The sequence below is a fragment of the Octopus sinensis genome, linkage group LG29 (genome assembly GCF_006345805.1).
Source record: "Octopus sinensis linkage group LG29, ASM634580v1, whole genome shotgun sequence".
Lineage (NCBI taxonomy): Eukaryota > Metazoa > Mollusca > Cephalopoda > Octopoda > Octopodidae > Octopus > Octopus sinensis.
Genome location: NC_043025.1, coordinates 13,334,897 through 13,351,367, shown reverse-complemented (window position 1 = coordinate 13,351,367; position 16,471 = coordinate 13,334,897). Strand labels below are relative to the sequence as shown.

The following is a 16,471-nucleotide window of genomic DNA, read 5'->3' as shown; positions in this document are numbered from 1 at the left end:
CGAAAACACCTAAAAGCTCCACGAGGGTCCGGCAGGGGATGGTGGTGACCCCTGCTGTACTCTTTCACCACAACTTTCTCTCACTCTTACTTCCTGTTTCTGTTGTACCTGTATCTCAAAGGGCCGGCCTTGTCACTCTCTGTGTCACGCTGAATATCCCCGAGAACTACGTTAAGGGTACACGTGTCTGTGGAGTGCTCAGCCACTTACACGTTAATTTCACGAGCAGGCTGTTCCGTTGATTCGGATCAACCGGAACCCTCGTCGTCGTAACCGACGGAGTGCTTCCACATTTCACTCCCCTACCACAAAACTACGAATCTTTTTTCGGCAGTTCTACTTTTTTGACGCGGTAAAAATTCTGGCGGGAAATATTCATTCGCCTCTACACACGTGGTTATCCTGATTAGCTTTTAGATGTTCTGATGTCTCGCTTGATTGGAAATATGGAAGGTAGGTTTTCCTAACATTTCTAGATTTATGTGCATATAAATTTTCGGTATGTGGTCAAACAACTTGTTGCAAAAACCCTTATTTTTTTTTACCAAATATGGTTTTTTTTTCCGGCGATGTTACGGTACAAGTATCGGTGTACTTCTGGAAGTACCAGATACATTACAAAAAAGGTTTTTTTTATTTTTATATGGGGGTTAGGGTTAGGATTAAGGTTAGGGTATATGGCGATACTTCGGGATAGTTTGTTTACATTTCTGAAGATAACAGAAGCCCTTTTCTTCCACCCCTAACCCCAAGACAAACCCTAACCCTAACCCCGCCATATATAAAAAAAAACACTTTTTTGAAATGTATCTGGTCCATACCGAAATACTACTTGGTGAAATTTGTTGATTTTATTAAATTAATTATATTTCACACTATATCTGTAAAGAAGTATATGTATATATATATTCACCGCAACCTGTATATATATATATATCTTTATATATAAAAGTGAAGTTGTGTGTCTGTCTCCTACGATTTAGATTCCTAACTACTCCCACATTTTGCGGTGCAGTTTAACCAAAACCGGGTATCTTATAGTCGTGGTTCATATCGAGCCTTTCTGGGTATTAGCGCGCGTCTACGATGGGTCTACGTTTTAAAAAAAAATTTACCATCATTTTATTTCATTTTAATGCATTTTTTCGCTATTATATAAGGGAAGTAACTCTCTAAAAATGTCGACGATGAGTCAACGATTTAAAAAAAAATTTACCATCATATTTTTTCCATTTTTAATGCATTTTTTGGCTATAACTCTCTAAAAATGCTTTATAGTTAATTCCCTTACAAACCCGAGCAACGCCGGGCGATACTGCTAGTATATATATATATATTATATAATTGAGTAGTTGAATGAATTATCTTATTATGGATAATTCGGATTAACCGGTACCTGGGTAGCAAATTCACGTCAGAAAAACACGGTTGAAGCTACATGCCAAGGCAGATAGATCACGTGCTTTCGTGTGGAAATTTTGTGTTTTTTTTTAAATACAAATAAATGAAAGAATGGAGTTGAACGACGATTTAACAAAATTCCTCTATTTTATTCTCGACATATGTTTCGAAGGCTGCATATTCCTAATTTCGAAGGAATAAGGGGTGCATTATGCCGCCTTCTCATCAGGAAAAGCAAGGAACTTATGTCGGCATCAAAATGCACAAAAACTTTTACAAAAACTGTGGGCAGTCATCTAAAAGTTTTTGTGCATCTTCATGCTGACATAAGTTCCTTGTTTTTCCTGATGAGAAGGAGGCATAATGCACCCCTTATTCCTTCGAAATTAGGAATATGCAGCCTTCGAAACATATGTCGAAAATAAAATAGAGGAATTTTGGTAATTTCGTCGTTCAACTCCATTCTTTCATTTATTTGTATATATATATATAGGCGCAGGAGTAGCTTGTTTACCAACCACATGGTTCCGGGTTCAGTCCCACTGCGTGGCACCTTGGGCAAGTGTCTTCTACTATAGCCTCAAGCCGACCAAAGCCTTGCGAGTGGATTTATATATATATATATATGTGTGTGTGTGTGTGTGTGTATGTGTTTGTGTGTCTGTGTTTGTCCCCCTAGCATTGCTTGACAACCGATGCTGGTGTGTTTATGTCCCCGTTACTTAGCGGTTCGGCAAAAGAGACCGATAGAATAAGTACTGGGCTTATAAAACAATAAGTCCTGGGGTCGAGTTGCTCGATTAAAGGCGGTGCTCCAGCATGGCCGCAGTCAAATGACTGAAACAAGTAAAAGAGTAAAAGAATATATATATACTAATTAATTAAGGGTTCAGACAAGATTTGCTTCACCACATACCGAATGTGGTGAAGCAAATCGTTGCTGAACCCTTAATTAATTAGTATTACTTAAACCTTCCTTGAATGGGTCTTTTACATGCCGAACTCTACTTGGTGAAATTAATGATTATTTCTAAATTAATTAATTTCACCCTATATTATTGATATATATATATATATATATATAAATATAATATAATATAATTCGAGACAAAACCACTATTTTAAAACCAAACAAGGAAAGACTTAATCAATACATAAAATTTTAATATAAATATTATATAATATTTTACTATAAAATTGGATTTAACCCTAAATCTGATTTTTCCCTGTAATTTTGGATTCATTCCCTAATATTTATTATTATTTATATATAATATATATATATATATATATATATTTGTGTGTGTGTCCATACACAAAGATCTACATGTGTGTGTACACAAAATAGATCTATACGTGATTCATTTGCTGACGACAGAGATAATTAACCAAATTCTTTGCAAACAGACACATGCATGTGTGTGTATATAGATTCCATTGCATGTATATAATAGCCATGTCTCTATACATACAGAATACGTAATAGATATACATCGAAGCATTCTGTATGTTTTCTATGTCTGATGATGATGATGACGGTTAAGAGAGAGAGAGAGACAACAGTGCATTATACTTAAATGTCGAGGTGTGTGTGGATGCCGGCTACCATAATAGCTGTGATTGTACACAAATACACACGAAAACAGAATATCTGTGATGTATTTGCATAAACAGTGATTGTGGCTTATGACCACCACAAACGGTGGAGTGAAACAGCTTCAAGAGTCAGTCAGAGTAAACTTGGTTCGACCTGAGGAAGTGTGAAAGTATCTTGTTTTTTTCTGGTCTTGAAGGGGGGAAAAAAAATTCGTCTAATGAGGGGCAAGGAAGTGATAGCTTGAACTATGTCAGAGACTATATATATATATTTAATCCCATTTTTTCTTACACATAAACACACACACACACATATATATATCGTATATACATCTACATATATATGTATGTATATTATATATGTATAGATAGGTATCATGGAGGCGTGTGGCTTAGTGGTTAGGGTGTTGAACTCAGGATCGTATGGTTGTGGTTTCGATTCTTGGACCGGGCGATGCGTTGCGTTCTTGAGCAAAACACTTCATTTCACGTTGCCCCAGTCCACTCAGCTGGCAAAAATGAGTAACACTGTCATGCCTTTAGCTGTCAGAAGTGAAAGTAGTCAACTTCGTGTATTTCCGTCAGGTTTATACCTTCGTTAATTTACGTACCACCATGCTGTTAGGTTTATATATATATATACACATGTGTATACATTACACATGAAATGTATTTATTTATAAACTTTAAACTGAACTTCAATTGTTTTATAAACCTAACAGCATGGTGGTACGTAAATAAACGGCGTAAATTAACGAAGGTATAAACCTGACGGAAATACACAAAGTTGACTACTTTCACTTCTGACAACCAAAGGCATGACAATGCCAAAATGAGTAATCCTGCGACGGACTGGCGTCCTGTCCAGGTGGGGGGAACACATACGCCACAGAAAGCAGGAAACTGGGCCCCTGAGCCTGGCTAGGCTTGAAAAGGGCAAAAAAAGAATTAAGTACAGGTATTCCGGTTATAATATCATTTTTAGTAATCTTAAATTTGTATCTTCATACAACATAACAGTATTGTTTATACACATTCATCCATTGTACCCCATGATAACTTCCTCTGTATTAACATCATAGGTTTTATTAGCATTTTGCCCCTTTAACTGGTAATTAACATCTTGATTTAGAGTCTTTCCCTACCCAGCCTCCTTTATAGACTGTTACTTATACATTTCCTCAAATCCTGACAATATTTATGACCATACCCAACTATAAACCGTCAACTCACTCTGTCTATCCATTCTAAGCAGACACTGTCTTCTAGCCTAAGATTTAGTAGTTGATAAGAAAAGACTAATAAATTAAAATTGAACCGCAATCGTTTACAAACCATGACCCTAACAAACTTCATATCGTTCTTAGAAGTGTAGTATATTCTGAGTTACATTAGTAGCAACATGGACTTTCTCCGTCTTCAAATTAGAGAATTTGATTAAAATTATATTTAATGTGTCCAACTGATAAACAATTTTATCAAGCAATGCTAGGGGGACAAACACACACACACACACACACACACATATATATATATATATATACATACGATGGGCTTCTTTCAGTTTTCGTCTACCAAATCCACTCACAAGGCATTGGTCGGCCCGAGGCTATAGTAGAAGACACTTGCCCAAGGTGCCACGCAGTGGGACTGAACCCGGAACCATGTGGTTGGTAAGCAAGCTACTTACCACACAGCCACTCCTGAGCCTATTTACATTTAATTTACACTTTTTTGTGCTTTCTTCCGTTATCGGATTTATCAAAAAGTGGTTTAAAGTTAGACTTCTTGGCATTTTTAATATATAAAAAAATTGTGGGGTTTGGGAAGGAAGGAAGTGAGGGAGAAAACAAGAAGAAAAAATATTTTGAGAAGGAGGGGTAGGTAAAGAGGCGTTGCTTTGGTATTAGTATGGTCAGATTTGTTTGTTTAGTACTTATTGACCTTTTAGGGTGGGGAAGGAAAAAGAAGTTTTATATTTGAATTGGTCAAAGTTTTAATTAAAAAAACCCAGATGTTATTTTTGACTTTCTTTAGTAAAAATTATAATTGCATTTCCACACCATTTCTTTATTCCTTTGTATTCGTTAACGTGGGGTAGGTAAAGAGGTGTGGTTTTTGTATTTGTGTGGGGAATTTTTTGTAGTGGTCAAGGTTCTTAATTGACAAAGTTTTTGACTTTCTTCACTAAAAATTATAATTGCATTTCCAGGTCTTGTTTTTTTTTATTCTTTTGTATTCTTTAAAGAATAGCCATATGGATGTGGTCAACATTTTTTTATTGAAATTCTAGATGTTTGCGAAAATGACATTTCTGAGTTCACTATACATTCACACAGCAATTACATATATATATATTTATATATATTACCAAAGTGGTTTCCTAATATGCTATAGATAGGAATCCACTTTGGTGGTCATTCCTCTTAATTTTGGATTTAACACAATTTAAGCCACTGGTTTTAATTGATTAATTTCAATTTCTACCCTCATTATTTAATTATATATATATACATATATACACATATCATTATCATCATCATCATTTAACGTCCGTTTTCCATATTGGACGGTTCGACCGGGGTCTGCGAATCTAGGAGGCTGCACCAGGCTCCAATCTTGATCTGGCAGTGTTTTTACAGCTGGTTGCCCATCCTAACACGAACCACTCCGTGAGTGTAGTGGGTGCTTTTTACGTGCCACCGGCAACGGTATCGCAGCTACAATTTCCATTGATTTTTTTAATCGATTTCAAAATATATATATATATATATATACATATATATATGTATATATTGTGTGTTGTATCTATATAATATATATATATATATATATATATATATATATTATATATATATATATATATACACATACATATATATATATATAATACATATATATATATCATACATATATTATATATATATATATACATATATCTATACTATATATATATATATTATACATACATATATACATACACACACATATATATATATAGATATATATATATATATATATATTGGTTGTCAAGCAACGGTGGAGGGACAAATACACATACACACGACATATATGTGGTATATATATATATCTATTAATGTGTGTATGACTATATATGTGTATACACACACACACACACACACACATGCATACACACACAGGCCCGGTCCAACGATAGCTTAGCTTGCCAAAACTTCAAAGAAGAATAGTGCGTATGTGTTTTGTCTATGCGTTTGCATGCAGATGCATATATGTGCATTAATTTTTGTTTGCAGCCTTGTTTTTCTTATTCGTTAAAACACTAACGAATGACAAACGACTTTCTCCACTTTCTTCCACCAAGAATATACACAACGACAACAACGATGACGATGACGACATGTCGTCTAGTACAAGACTAATAAACCCAATGACAAATTTAATTGGAAGAAGACAAAAAAAAACTAAATTAGTCATAGGAAGATACAACAACATCATCAACAACAACAATATAGAGGAGAATAATTACAGTTATGAGAAAAGTTGAACTTAAATATAAACAACCTGCGTTTATTATGAAAAACAAATTATTTGTGTGTGTCTAATTGTTTTGTTGACCTTAGCAACAATTGTCATAATAAAAATATTGGCTTGTCCGGAAAGTTCTTGCCGATTTTTAAAGGAAAGAAAAAGGTCAATAAATACTTGACATTACATTTTTAATCAACTAAATATGAACCATTTTGTTGCACAGTGCGTCTCCATCTTTCCTTTAACTTGAAAATACCCTCCTCCCAGAATTGAGGTGTCTGGGAGGGTAAGTCGAAAGGTAAGCTACTGTAAATCGGCACAAACTTTCTGGACAACCCAGTAATAATAATAATAATAATAATGGTTTTAAATTTTGCCCCAAGGGCAGCATTTTTGAGGGATTGATGGCCTGCACTGCTCTCTCACTCAATAATAATAATAATAATAATAATAGTGGGTTGTCCGGAAAGTTCGTACCGATTTTTAAAGGAAAGAAAAAGGTCATTAAATACTTGCCATTACATATTTAATCAACCAAATATGAACCATTTTGTTGCACAATGCGTCCCCATCTTTCCTTTAACTTGAAAATACCCTCTTCCCAGAATCGAGGGGGTTTCATGGCAAAGAATTCATCAAGGTATCTTTTTATGTCATCCAAGGAATTGAAATTTTTACCATTAAGACTATTCTGCAGAGACCTGAATAAGTGGAAATCCGAAGGAGTAATATCTGGTGAATATGGAGGCTGGGGTAACACATCCCAGTCGAGCTGCACCAATTTTTGTCTGGTTCCCAAAGCATCAAGTGCGGAAAATAAACTTGCTTATCTTCCATTTTAAAGGGTTACAGAATTAACACAGGTTAGAGGAACATAAACCTTCTTCCACGTAAAGATAGCTTAAACTGTGCTCTAAATGGGGGTGGAGTCAAATCCTATTTTAGGGACTCAACCATGTTCTAAAATAAGTCGAAAGGTAAGCTACTATAAATCGGCATGAACTTTCCGGACAACCTCTTTTACTCTTTTACTTGTTTCAGTCATTTGACTGTGGCCATGCTGGAGCACCACCTTTAGTCGAGCAAATCGACGCCAGGACTTATTCTTTGTAAGCCTAGTACTTATTCTATCGGTCTCTTTTTGCCGAACCGCTAAGTGACGGGGATGTAAACACACCAGCATCGGTTGTCAAGCAATGTTGGGGGGACAAACACACACACACACACACATATATATACATATATACGACAGGCTTCTTTCAGTTTCCGTCTACCAAATCCACTCACAAGGCTTTGGTCGGCCCGGGGCTATAGCAGAAGACACTTGCCCAAGGCGCCACGAAGTGGGACTGAACCCTGAACCATATGGTTGGTAAGCAAGCTTCTTACCACATAGCCACTCCTGCACCCAATACTTTCCATACTGATCTACAGTGTATACAGGAGCCTGGGAATAACGTGTACGGCTGCCAAGTTGCCCGATATGATGTCAGTGAATTGGGGTTCAAATCAAAGGCATCTTGGTATTGATATACAGAATGGAGAAGTTTTAATGATTTGCATAATTTGCTTTAACGAACTCTTTTCCTTTATTTCTTATTTCATCTTTACCTTCTTTTCCCATATAATCGTTTTGAAAATGTTTATCAATTGTAACGAGGCTAATGCAAATTTACCCCATTTCTATAAATAGAAACAGCTGTAAAGATACTCCTAATTTGATTTAATTAAACAATGAGTTTAAAACATCAACGATAAATTAAGTACCATATATATATGAATAGATAGATGGATAGATAGATAGACAGATAGGTAGGTAGGTAGATAGATAGATAGAGTGAGAGAGAGAGAGAGAGAGAGAGAGAGATAGACAGATAGATAGATAGGTAGGTAGGTAGACAGATAGATAGGTAGGTAGGTAGGTAAGTAGATAGATAGGTAGGTAGGTAGACAGATAGATAGATAGGTAGGTAGACAGATAGACAGGTAGATAGATAGGTAGGTAGATAGATAGACAGGTAGATAGATAGACAGATAGATTGATAGACAGGCAGACAGATAGATAGATAGACAGGCAGACATATAGATAGATAGACAGGTAGATAGATAGATAGACAGACAGACAGACAGATAGATAGACATGCAAACAGACAGATAGATAGGTAGAGACAGACAGACAGATCGTATGAACGAAGCAAGAGACATCACTATGAGTTTAGCATAAATGTCTGAATAACTTTGAGTCTCTAAAGATGTTCCTGGTGGAAACTGGAACCGAATGACAGCAGAAAATCTGATTAGCATTTCTGGAATTTGCAGTTGGAGAATGTAAAATGAATTATAAATTTGTTTCCTTTCAAAAGTCAGGTAGATTTGATCCAGTACAATGCTAGCTGTGAGAATGGAATCCCCAGAATCCTTATCCACCAACCCAACCCACGTCTCCCCATCACTCGCTTCATCTCTCCATCACTCACTTCATCTCTCCATCACTTGCTTCCGTCTCTCTCTGTCTCTCGTGACCAGCAGAGAGATAAATAATTGAACACATCTTCCCACCCAACCAACGAGAAGCGAGCGTGAAATATAAACCATGTGAGAGGCAAGTTGCTTCTATCTCCATCACATCATCGGAACCTCATAACTTAATAGCAGAGATAAAACAATGTTATCATAGTCGTGTGAGCCGACCAGTGTCAGTCTCCTCATCAGATCAATAGACAATACGACAGTCTGTCGAGGAGAGATGTAGACTTGACAGAATAAGGCTTTCTCTGTTTCGCTGTGATGTCGATAAAGCTTAGGCAGAGACCCAAACTGTGTTATCAATGAAACAGTACACCAGTTTTAGATAATTCCCTTGGAGGTGCAGGAAGGCCACAATGGATGGGGTTGAACAACATTTAGAAATAAACAAGGAAGGAAGATGGTGAAGAGCATGGCGTTGGTTGGGGGAAGGGGAAGGTCGGGTGCCTTGTTGTGTATCTACAGCCTCGCTCGGTTATGATTGAGAGGCAAGTATCACAAAGCAGAACCAAGTTACTGGTAAGACTGGAGAGTGTGGTGAAACAGGACTGAGACAAATAGGTAGATAGACAAATAGACAGGTAGAAAGATAGATAGATAGACAGGTAGAGAGATAGATAGACAGACAGACAGACAGATAGATAGATAGACAGACAGACAGGTAGAAAGATAGATAGATAGACAAACGAAATACCTATTTCTTTACTACCCACAAGGGGCTAAACACAGAGGGGACAAAGAAAGACAGACAAACGGATTAAGTCGATTATATCAACCCCAGTACGTAACTGGTACTTATTTAATCGACCCCGAAAGGATGAAAGGCAAAGTCGACCAAAGTCAGGCTGTGTGGTAAGTAGCTTGTTTACCAACCACATGGTTCCGGGTTCAGTCCCACTGCATGGCACCTTGGGCAAGTGTCTTCTGCTATAGCCCCGGGCCGACCAAAGCCTTGTGAGTGGATTTGGTAGACGGAAACTGAAAGAATCCCGTCGTATATATGTATATATATGTGCGTGTGTGTGTTTGTGTGTCTGTGTTTGTCCCCGTTACTTAGTGGTTCGGCAAAAGAGACCGATAGAATAAGTACTGGGCTTACAAAAAGAATAAGTCCCTGGGTCGAGTTGCTCGATTAAAGGCGGTGCTCCAGCATGGCCGCAGTCAAATGACTGAAACAAGTAAAATAGTAAATGTATACCAAATTATTTTTCAAACACATTATGGCAACCTGTTCATTCACCAATTCCAAAATGTGGTTGGGAAGACAGCTTCTTACCACCCGGCCATTCCTGCGACTATTTCTTTCTTTTTACCAAAAATATTCCGGAAGCCATTCTGAAAAATTACTAAGACTTACCTGTTTATTTGTTTGCCAAATTAAATATTTGTTTAATTAAATATGTCTAATTAAATACTTCTCTAAAGCTAAATGTCTGCTTATTAGCGGACTGTATAAAATGTCTCCTAATAAGTTAATTAATTATGCACAACTGTTTTGCAAGCAAATGTCCTTAGCACCTCGGCTACAACTGCAACCACCACCACCACACGGCAGTCACCACTACCACTACTATCAACACTACCAATACAACCACTACCAGTACTACAGCCACATCCACCACCACTACCACCACTACCACCACCATCACCACTACTACCACCACCATCATCACCACTACCACCACCATCATCACCACTACCACCACCACCATCACTACCACCACCACCATCATCACCACTACCACCACCACCATCATCACCACTACCACCACCACCATCAACACCACAACCACCACCACCATCATCACCACTACCACCACCATCATCATCACCACCACCACCATCATCACCACTACCACCACCATCATCATCATCACCACCATCATCATCGCCACCACCACCACCATCATCATTTAACGTCCATTGTCCATGCTGGCATAGGTTGGACGGTTTTACTTGGCTGGCACGCTGGAAGGCTGCACCAGGCTCCAGTTTGATTTGGGCATGGTTTTCTATGGCTGGATGCTCTTCCTAATGCCAACCACTTTTTTGAGCCACCGGCACAGGTGCCATTTGCGTGACACCAGTATCTGCCACAACTGCAACTTTTCTTGGCTTGATGGGACTTCTCAAACACAACATAATGCCAAAGGTCTTGGTCATTGTCTCCGTGAGGCCCAACGCTCAAAAGGAACTTAGCCACTGTGTTATATTTCTTAAATAAAAACAGCGGCTTTAACCCTTTCGTTACTGTATTTATTTTGAGATGCTCTGTGTTTCTTTTAATTAATTTTAAATATAACAAAGAATTTAGTAAAATAACTTAGTTTTCATTCAGCTAGTGTTAGGAACATAAATTGTGACTAAGGTTTCGTGGAAGGTTTTAATTCAAAACTTATGAAAACAAGACATTTGTACTACAGAGCCAGAGGTGGTTTCAACCAGGTTGGTATCAAAAGGGTTAAGAATTGATTCTCTATTATATATCTTAACCCTTTTGTTGCCATATTTGTGTTGAGATGCTCTGTGTTTCTTTCAATTACTTTAAATACAACAAAGAATTTAGTAAAATAACTTAGTTATCATTCAGCTAGTGTTAGGAACATAAATTGTGACTAAGGTTTGGTGGAAGATTTTAATTCAGAACTTATGAAAACAAGACATTTGTACTAAAGAGCCAGAGGTGGTTTCAACCAGGTTGGTATCAAAAGGGTTAAATTAACGATAGCTTTTGGGATAAAACCTTGACTTAAGCCTTAATATCCAGATTACCCAGTCAAATGTAATGCTTCGTTATTCACATTGTTTTGAATTAATCATGGATTATCTCACGGCTTTGAGGTTTCAATAATGTTATGACTCTTTTACTCTTTTACTTGTTTCAGTCATTTGACTGTGGCCGTGCTGGAGCACCGCCTTTAGTCGAGCAAATCGACCCCCAGGACTTACTCTTTGTAAGCCTAGTTCTTATTCTATCGGTCTCTTTTGCCGAACCGCTAAGTTATGGGGACGTAAGCACACCGGCATCGGTTGTCAAGTGATGTTGGGGGGACAAACACAGACACACAAACATATATACACATGTACACACACACACATATACGATGGGCTTTTTTCAGTTTCCGTCTACCAAATCCACTCACAAGGCTTTGGTCGGCCCGAGGCTATAGTAGAAATGTCCAGGAAAACAGTTCCAAAATTATGAAAATGAGGTAGCGACAGGACAGTAATTAAAAATAACTGCCAGGTGAAGCAGATAATACCTTGGTGTGTTACTATGGAAACAGGCACTAAAATGCCTCTGGCTTTCGATTGGCTAAAATTACCCAAAATTTACAAACTTTAAAAGCTACTGACTCTTTATTTATAAATTTATGGCTAAAATGAATTTCACTCCCATAAATTAGCATATAAAACTACACAAATACACCAAGTTTGAAATCAATAGCAACAAAACTGAAGGAATTTAAAAGTGTGAACCAAACAGAAAAGATCAGAATAAATAAAAGACAAGCAAAGATGGCCCCATTAACCCTTTAGCGTTCGAATTAATATGTCAAAAGTAATCCTTATTCTCTTTACTCTTTTTACTCTTTTACTTGTTTCAGTCATTTGACTGTGGCCGTGCTGGAGCACCGCCTTTAGTCGAGCAAATCGACCCCCAGGACTTACTCTTTGTAAGCCTAGTTCTTATTCTATCGGTCTCTTTTGCCGAACCGCTAAGTTACGGGGACGTAAGCACACCGGCATCGGTTGTCAAGTGATGTTGGGGGGACAAACACAGACACACAAACATATATACACATGTACACACACACACATATACGATGGGCTTTTTTCAGTTTCCGTCTACCAAATCCACTCACAAGGCTTTGGTCGGCCCGAGGCTATAGTAGAAATGTCCAGGAAAACAGTTCCAAAATTATGAAAATGAGGTAGCGACAGGACAGTAATTAAAAATAACTGCCAGGTGAAGCAGATAATACCTTGGTGTGTTACTATGGAAACAGGCACTAAAATGCCTCTGGCTTTCGATTGGCTAAAATTACCCAAAATTTACAAACTTTAAAAGCTACTGACTCTTTATTTATAAATTTATGGCTAAAATGAATTTCACTCCCATAAATTAGCATATAAAACTACACAAATACACCAAGTTTGAAATCAATAGCAACAAAACTGAAGGAATTTAAAAGTGTGAACCAAACAGAAAAGATCAGAATAAATAAAAGACAAGCAAAGATGGCCACATTAACCCTTTAGCGTTCGAATTAATATGTCAAAAGTAATCCTTATTCTCTTTACTCTTTTTACTCTTTTACTTGTTTCAGTCATTTGACTGCGGCCATGCTGGAGCACCACCTTTAGTTGAGCAAATCAACCCCCAGGACTTATTCTTTGTAAGCCCAGTACTTATTCTATCGGTCTCTTTTGCCGAACCGCTAAGTGACGGGGACGTAAACACACCAGCATCGGTTGTCAAGCAATGCTAGGGGGACAAACACACACACACACACACACACATATATATATTATATATACATATATACGACGGGCTTCTTTCAGTTTCCGTCTACCAAATCCACTCACAAGGCATTGGTCGGCCCGGGGCTATAGCAGAAGACACTTGCCCAAGGTGCCACGCAGTGGGACTGAACCCGGAACCATGTGGTTGGTTAGCAAGCTACTTACCACACAGCCACTTCATTTACATTTTAAAAAATTAATCTGGTATTATCTTGTAGCTTCAAGATTTGAAAGATGTAATTGTTTATTTTTAGAATGACATTGCAGGGTAGGTATGAGATGCTGGTTCTGGCCAGTTTGAGCATAAAATGAGTAGAATATTTGAGCCGGATATAGCTAAAGGGTTAAAAACTTTGTGGCTTGATTTTACTTTTCAAACCTTAATTTTTATCTCATCAACGTTCACAGAATAACAAATGGAACTTAAGATATTCAAAAAAAGCATTAAACCAAATTACTAAGTAAAGTCTTTAGCAAAAAGTAATTCGTTTTAGTTAAGGACTGCTTTGACAGTCAACCATTTGCACAGACACAAGTGGTTCTTGCTACCCACATCCTACTTGACTGAACCACACCACTACCTATGTGACACGTACATACACACACATATACATAAATATATGCACACACAGATATATATATATATATATATATATATATATATATACACACACATACATACATACATACATACATACACACACACACATATATATATTATTTATACATATATATATATATATATATATATATATATACACACATACATACATACACACACACATATATATATATTATTTATACATATACATATATATATATACATACACACATATATATATATACATACACATATATATACACATATATATATACACACATATATATATATATACATACATATATATATATTTACATATATATATATACACACATATATATATACACATATATATACACACACATATATACATACATATATATATATACATACATATATATATACAAACATATATATATAACAACATTATATATATATATATATATATATATATATGTATGTATGTATGTATGTATGTATGTATGTATGCACGTACGTATGTAGTATGAATACACACATACATAAACGTATATATATGTATGTTTATATATACAGTAGTAGAAGGCATACAAAAGAACCAGGAGGAAAAGACAGGAACAAACCCCCCCATCCGCTCTCCCTCCTCCCCTATTCCCCAACCAATTAATGCCAATTATGGTCAGAGACTTGACATGTAGGGTAAGGACATGCATATGTGGTGTTGTGTATGTATATATATACTCTTTACTCTTTTACATGTTTCAGTCATTTGACTGTGGACATGCTGGAGCACCCCCTTTTAGTTGAGCAAATTGACCCCAGAACTTATATGTGTGTGTGTGTGTATGTTTGTGTGTCTGTGTTTGTCCCCCCAACATTGCTTGACAACCGATGCTGGTGTGTTTACGTCCCTGTAACTTAGCGGTTCGACAAAAAAGACCGGTAGAATAAGTACTAGGCTTACAAAGAATAAGTCATGGGGTCGATTTGCTTGACTAAAGGCGGTGCTCCAGCATGGCCACAGTCAAATGACTGAAACAAGTAAAATAGTAAAAAAAAGTAAAAGAATTTTTTTTTAAAGTTCCAGTGATGGATTGGATCTGTAGTCTTCAAATTACCTTTCTCCTTTCTGATTTAGAGAATCCTAATTTCTCAAGATTGGTATTTAGGCAGTGTGTTACACATCCCAGGGCCCCAATAATTACAGGTATAAACCTGAACTTGTAATCTGGATAGAATAACTGCAGATTTTTCAATAGTTCAGCATAAGTGTTCTCTTTTTCACTGATCTTCAGCTTTGTATGTATGTATGTATGTATATACGTATGTATGTATGTATATATGTATGTATGTATGGTTGTTGGCTCATTAATAATCAAGTATGTTATTTTCTTAACAGCAGCCCTGACAGAGTAACAAATTCCCAGAGGCACCAAAACAACAAACTAGTCAAAAGCTAACAACACACACTCAATCACAAATAATATTCTCAACCATGTCGCCTGATTTCTGGGAAGTCTTGGCAGACAACCAGTGATCTCTAGTTATTGTGTAGCTCTTATATATGTCGTGGCTGAACGACTTTAGTGTCTTTCACCTGCTTATCTTTGTGTTTCAGTCCAAATACAGGATGTCTGAAGATTTATGAAAATATTTTTGCTCTTGTCTCGTAGTTAGTTAGTTAATTTTTTGGCTCAAAAAGCAAAAAGCAAGGCCATGTAGGGGGACATGGAGTAATGTACAGGGTGGTGTTCATGTAAAGAGTTCAGGCCACTTGTGGTCAAGGGAGACTTTGAACCGAGCGGTCGTCGGCATCTTCACCATCTCGTCCGGCAGCTTATTCCACGGATCCGCAACCCGGACAGAGAAAGCCCCTCTCCTTCAATTGAGATGAAATCGTTGCAGATAGAGCTTTTCTGTGTGTGTGTGTGTGTGTGTTAAGTTAAGTTAATTTTTTGGCTCAAAAAGCAAAAAAGCAAGGTCATGTAGGGGGACATGGAGTTATGTACAGGGTGGTGTTCATGTAAAGAGTTCAGGCCATTTCTGGTCAAGAGAGGCTTTGAACCAAGCGGTCGTCGGCATCTTCACCATCTCGTCCTGCAGCTTATTCCACGGATCCACAACCCGGACGGAGAAAGCCCTTCTCCTTCGATTGAGATGAAATCGTCGCAGATAGAGCTTTTCGTTAACCCTTTAGTACAGACTGCAAACCCTGTATTTCCAAGACAACTAAGTCTATATCTAAGACAACTAAGTCTATACCTTCAGAGATGTTTTTTGAGATGAGTGGTGAACGAAAGAGTAGGATCCCGAATGCAAGCGGCCAAAATA

At 37.2% G+C, this 16,471-nt stretch overlaps 1 protein-coding gene and 1 long non-coding RNA gene across 4 annotated transcripts in view; one reads left to right on the top strand and one right to left on the bottom strand.

The window, feature by feature from the left end:
* LOC115226204 (sex peptide receptor-like) overlaps positions 1-16,471 on the bottom strand; it is a 37,587-nt gene that overhangs the window by 7,451 nt on the left and 13,665 nt on the right. The window contains exons 1-2 of one of the 3 annotated variants that reach the window (XM_036514908.1): positions 12,982-12,994; positions 69-79 (exon numbers count right to left, since the gene is read on the bottom strand). The exons of the other annotated variants lie outside the window; for them this stretch is intronic. The gene's annotated coding sequence lies outside the window, so the exon portion shown is untranslated. Of the gene's footprint in view, positions 1-68; positions 80-12,981; positions 12,995-16,471 lie in introns of those variants that run through there. 3 annotated transcript variants of the gene reach the window in all.
* Positions 291-16,471, top strand: part of LOC118768429 — a 55,523-nt gene continuing 39,342 nt past the window's right edge. Inside the window, exon 1 of the long non-coding RNA XR_005004244.1 lies at positions 291-453. This is a non-coding gene — a long non-coding RNA (uncharacterized LOC118768429). The remainder of the gene's footprint in view (positions 454-16,471) is intronic.